General features: G+C 47.1%; 1 protein-coding gene across 1 annotated transcript in view; it reads left to right on the top strand.

The window, feature by feature from the left end:
- The first annotated feature begins 3,079 nt into the window (after window positions 1-3,079).
- The window catches only part of B4GALT3 (UDP-Gal:betaGlcNAc beta 1,4- galactosyltransferase, polypeptide 3), a 13,903-nt gene continuing 10,864 nt past the window's right edge, over window positions 3,080-6,118 (top strand). Inside the window, exon 1 of the mRNA XM_011957581.1 lies at window positions 3,080-3,191. The gene's annotated coding sequence lies outside the window, so the exon portion shown is untranslated. The remainder of the gene's footprint in view (window positions 3,192-6,118) is intronic.

A 6,118-nucleotide genomic window follows, 5' to 3' on the forward strand; every position in this document is an offset into this window, starting at 1 on the left:
AAAAAAAAACTTGGGCAGTCCTGCGTGTGTCATGGATGGAACAGGGATGGGCAAAGGTGGTAGGTAGACCCTGCAATAATTTGGAGTTTTGAGAGGCAGAAGCAGTACTGCTAGGGATTGGGGAAGGTACTTGATGTGGGGTTGAGGGAGAAATTATAGGTAAAGAAGACCCTGAGGTGGAGGTGGAGGTGGAAGAAGGAAGAATAGGGGAACAAAAGGCACTTCATTCTGCCATAGCAGCCCCTAGCTGGGATGCCAAACACTGCTTGGAATGTGAAGCTGGGACTATGGGGTTGAGGCAGGCCATGGAGGTTGTAGTGGTTATATGTGCTATGCTCACTGGAGCTGGGCTTTGCTAATCAAGTTCTGTACCAGGCAGTGCCTTACACAGCACCCTGTACTCTACACCAGCCAGCACAGCGCCTGCTTCCTCTGCAGCAATGAGGAAAGACTGCCCACACTCTCTTCTCTCCAGTAAACACGGTTCCCAATGCTAGGCTTGGCCCCTTGGCCCCATTGTGGTCCTCCTACCAACCAGGCTGAAGAAAATGGAGACAAGAGTGATCTTCACTCGTTTCATCTAGTGAGCAAAATGAGACCACAGATAGTATGTTTATGGACCTTGATACTATGAGTTGATGGTACAATGAGCAGAGTTCTGTGATAAGTAGATGTAAGGTACAAATACAAACAATATATATGACTGTTCTTTTTTTTTTTTTGAGATGGAGTCTTGCTCTGTCACCCAGGCTGGAGTGCAGTGGCGTGATCTCAGCTCACTGCAAGCTCCGCCCCCCAGGTTCACGCCATTCTCCTGCCTCAGCCTCCCGTGTAGCTGGGACTACAGGCGCCCACCACCACACCCGGCTAATTTTTTTTTGTATTTTTAGTAGAGACGGGGTTTCACCGTGTTAGCCAGGATGGTCTTGATCTCCTGACCTCATGATATGCCCGTCTTGGCCTCCCAAAGTGCTGGGATTACAGGCGTGAGCCACCGTGCCTGGCCTATATATGGCTGTTCTAAAGGGATTCACATTGCATTCTGGGCAGGGGAGGTTATATACTGCTCCCATTCCACCTTCCCCCCAAAGAGAAGCAATGGGACAGTAAAAGGGACTAGAAGATAAAGAGCCTAACGAGCCCTGAACTGAATAGACTATGAGGGTTATGAAGGGCTACCTTGGGCTGGGCCCTGGAGAACAGGTCATCATGATAGCCCTTCTCACCTTCCTTTAATGTTCATGGAGATACACTTGTTTTTTTGAAACAAGGTCTCCCTTTGTTGACCAGGCGGGAGTACAGTGGTGTGATCTTGGCTCACTGCAGCCTTGAACTCTCAGGCTCAAGCAAGCCTCCCACCTCAACCTCCTGAGAACCTAGGACTACAGGCATGAGCTATCACACCCAGCTAATTTACTTTGTTGTTGTTGTTGTTGTTGGTTGAGACAAGGCCTTATCATGTTGCCCAGGCTGGTCTTGAACTCCTGGCCTCAAGGGATCTTCCCACCTTGATCTCCCAAAGTGTTGGGATGACCAGCGTGAGCCACCACACCTGGACTTTTCTTTTGAGACAGTCTCGCTCTGTGGCCCAAGTTGGAGTGCAGTGTCACCATCGTAACTCACTACAGCCTTGAACTTCTGGGCTCAAGTAACCCTCCCATCTCAGCCTCCTGAGGAGCTGGGACTACAGGTGTAGATTCACTTTTAAATCACTTTTCTGCCTGTTATTTTAAGAGAAAGCCCTTCGCTCACCAAGTAGGGTTCTCACTGGCATAAATAAGTTTTTCTGAGAACGAGACTGAGCTTAGGGGCCACCTCTGTGATTGGGTAAGTGAGCGGGAGCTAAAGTGAAAGAGGGGCAGAGAGAGCTAGCTCGTCAAAGAGAAGTGATGGGCATCTCAGCCCTCAATCCCAGGCAAGGCCTGACCCCTTTCTGGAATGGTCTCTGCCTTACCACCTCTCCAAGACCCAGGTTGTAGGTAAGCTTTACCTAACAGGAGTCTAACAAGTTCTTGCTAGGGATGGGGTTGTAGGGGGCACATATCTCCCTGTAGGAGCCACAGTGAGCTCTGTTTCCTATCTGCCTAATTATTGCCTTCATGGGCCTGAGCTGGGGTGTAGATACATAAGGAGGAACAGAAACAGTAATAATAGGAAGTAAGGAGGCACTGAAACAATTCAAATATCTGGTCCTGGAGGTGAAAAGAGGAAATGGAAAAAGAAAAGGCCTTGAATGACAAGGGAGTGAGTGCCCTGTCCCTAGAGAAGTTCAAGAAGAGTTTGGACAACCATTTTATGAGATGGCAAGTGTTGTGCATGAGTATGTGTTTGAGGTGGGGGAGGAGGTTGAAGCAATAGGTTGAGCCAATTTCCTAAAGCCCCTTTTGCCCCTGAGATTCTCTGCTTCTGTGGTTTGAACAGGAAATCTGGGCATTTGTCCAGCCACTATTTTTGTAATGGAGGTGGGATAGCCAGGGTTCCTGGAGGGTGCCGTGGAATGGGCGTTTACACTTCTACTCCATCTCTAGTCTCATTTCTGTAATCTTCATACAGTATTACAGTATATTGTTTTCTAAAATACCAGATTGGCAGTAAGTGACAAAACTAGCCTCTCATTGGTCAGGGCTTGTGGGGGAGGAAGGGAGAAGAAAGTGAATTTCAATGTATTAACATTTTATTGGCTGAGAGGATGTTTCTGAACCAATTGAATACCTTCCCTATTGACTGTTGCTGGGGGAAAGCCAAAGTCGTTGGCACCAGGAGAAACCAGATGACAGCTGGAGGAAACCACGAGTGCTAAAAATGCTCAGAAAGAGGCGGGTCAGGGAAGGCGGGGGAGCAACAACACTGAACAACTTCCCCAGGCAGGATCTTACATGGGGACAGACCCAGAGTACTTAAGTAGCATTAGGAAGGAAAGGGAGGGGAGGAAGTAGATTTAAGTATCCCTCACAGTCTTGGGACAACAAACAGGCCCCACACACCCACACCAACAGTGACACATTGACATACACACATCCAAGTTCATAGAGACACACTAGCACATTCTCTCTTTTTTTTTTTTTTAAGACAAAGTCTCTTTCTGTCACCCAGGCTAGTGTGCAATGGTGTGATCTCGGCTCACTGCAACCTCTACCTCCCAGGTTCAAGTGATTCTCCTGCCTCAGCCTGCCGAGTAGCTGGGATTACAGGCATGTACCACCATGCCCAGCTAATTTTTTGTAATTTTAGTAGAGACGGGGTTTTCCATGTTGCCCAGGCTGGTCTTGAACTCCCAGGCTCAAGTTATCTGCCTGCCTCGGCCTCCCAAAGTGCTGGGATTATAGGCGTGAGCCAGGGTGCCTGGTCAACACATTCTATTGATAATGTAGATGCAAATAAACAGTAGGGAGCAGAAAACATAAGAATTGTCACTTGAAAATGGATCTGAAGAGTAAAAGATATTAATTGACCTAATCTGGCATTGAGAATTGACTGTTTATCCCATTTATTTTTTCAATAAATAAGCCAATGGTTTGTAAACATTGTAAACATTCCACAGCATGTGGAAAGGACATGGATTTTTGGAGTCAAATTGAATCTAAGCCTTGCTACTTACTTACATGTAATGATGCAACCTTAATTACTTGATCTCTGTAAACCTTAGTTTCCTTACCTATAAAACGTGTGTACTATTTCCTGCCTTACAGAGAGGTCCAGACTTAAGAATATAATGATGTAAATGTTTGGCACTGTGTCTGGTTTTTAGTAAGTGGTCAATAAAGGCCAATTCTCCTTTCCTTATATCTCTTCCTTTGTCTGCTCCCCGACTTCTAACCCCTGCATTAGAGTGAGAAAACAGTTACACCAAGGAACTGTCTAGGTCAGATCTAAGGGCCATTTTGTAAATTTGTGCAAAAAGTTCTGGCTTACGTTGAAGGGATGATAAAAGGAAAGACATGGTCCTAATCCTCAGAGAGTTCACTATCTGGTGGCTGAGACAGTCAGGTAGGACAAAAATTTCGGACCTGTGTGATAGGTGCCATGATCAAGGAGGGGCACCTAGCACAGAATATGAGATCAGAGAAGTGTTTCTGGAGGAGGTGTCTGTCACTACTAGAAGTAAGCAGTAAGGCTGGGCACAGTGACCCATACCTGTAGTCCCAGCACTTTGGGAGGCGAAGGTGGGAGGATCACTTGAGGCCAGGAGTTCAATACCAGCCTGGGGGACATGATGAAACCTGGTCTCTACAAAAAATACAAAAAAGGCAGGGTGCAGTGGCTCATGCCTGTAATCCCAGCACTTTGGGAGGCCAAGGCGGGTGGATCACGAGGTCAGGAGTTCGACACCAGCCTGGTTTGAGAACCTGGTCTCTGGTTCGAGACCAGACCAGGAGTTCGAGACCAGCCTAGTAGATAGATGATGAAACCCCGTATCTACTAAAAATACAAAATTTAGCCAGTGCAGTGGTGGGCGCCTGTAATCCCAGTAACTTGGGAGGTTGAGGCAGAAGAATTGCTTGAACGCGGGAGGCAGAGGTGGCGGTGAGCCAAGATTGCGCCACTGCACTCTAGCCTGGGTGACAGAGCAAGACTCCATCTCAAAAAAAAAAAAATAAAAGAGCCAGGTGTGGTTGTGCATGCCTGTAGTCCCAGTTACTCAGGGAATGGGGCAGGGGCGAGTGGGGGCTGAGGTGGGAGGATCACTTGAACTCAGGAAGTAGAGGCTGCAGTGAGCTGTGATTGTGCCACTACACTCCAGCCTGGGTGAGAGAATGAGACCTTGTTTCAAAAAAAAAAGCTGTAAGACCACAGGGAACCCATGGATGGTGGGAGGCTGTCAGGGGGCATGATTTCCATTTGCTAGGTCAGGTTTAGGTTCTTCTATGTTATTCAAAACCAAAGTGAGGTAAACAGGTAAAGAGAACAGACCAGAAAACCAGAAACTGGAGGATAATATGGTAAGAGAAAGAGCTGAGTGGGAGAGAGATCTGGAAAAACAGTGTGGTCTGAGGGGATTCAGAAGGGATAGTTTTGGGGAGAAATATCATTCAAGTAAAAATGTTGAATGGGAGAGAGAGGATTTTTTTTTTTTTCAACGGAGTCTCACTGTGTTTTCCAGGCTGGAGTGCAGTGGCGCCATCTCCACCTATCGGGTTTAAGCGATTTTTGCCTCAGCCTCCCAAGTACCTGGAATTACAAGCGTGTGCCGCCACACCCGGCTAATTTTTGTATTTTTAGTAGAGACAGGGTTTCACCATGTTGGTCAGGCTGGTCTCGAACTCCTGAACTCAGGTGATCCACCTGCCGTGGGCTCCCAAAGTGCTGGGATTACAGGCGTGAGCCACTGCGCACAGCCGAGAAAGAGGATTTTAAAGACATTGGGCCGTCCATTAAAATGTGCTCCTAATTCACTGCCCCTTTCCCCTGTCTCTGATATTTCCTTCAGAAATTAAGTAGAAATTTAAATTAGTTTCTGATTACTAAACTGGGTTTCTTCTATTGTGTTGTGTGTCATGACTGGGCCCCAGGATTTATTCAGAATATAGAAAGACAGGATATTGTGGTGGAAACCAGCATATTAAAATTTAAGTTTTCAGAAACGTAACAGTTCTAGGTGATGACTAAGTCCAGGGTGTGGCCAGGGTGACACAGAGCAGAAGTGAAGGTTCTTGAAAACAGGGAGCTTACAAATTAATGTAAGGGAATGGTCAGAAGATAGTAGATAGGCCTTCGTGGTGGCTCACAGGATACTCACTTGAGGCCAGGAGTTCAAGACCAGCCTGGGCAACAGAGTGAGACTCCATCTCCACAAAAAACTAAATTAGCTGGGTACACATCTATAGTCCTAGCTACTTGAGAGTCTGGGGCAGGAGGATCACCTTAACCCAGGAGTTCAAGGTGAACTCCAGCCTGGGTGACAGAGTGAGTCTCTGACTCTAAAAAAAGAAGAAAATGGTTAGATAGAGAAGGGAATAGAAAGTGAAGGCTGGGTGTGGTGGCTTACGCCTGTAATCCCAGCACTTTGGGAGGCCGAGGCAGGCAGATTACCTGAGGTTGGGAGTTTGAGACCACCCTGACCAACATGGAGAAACCCTGTCTCTACTAAAAATACAAAATTAGGGCTGGGCGCGGTGGC

This window comes from Colobus angolensis, unplaced genomic scaffold (genome assembly GCF_000951035.1).
Source record: "Colobus angolensis palliatus isolate OR3802 unplaced genomic scaffold, Cang.pa_1.0 Scaffold447, whole genome shotgun sequence".
Lineage (NCBI taxonomy): Eukaryota > Metazoa > Chordata > Mammalia > Primates > Cercopithecidae > Colobus > Colobus angolensis.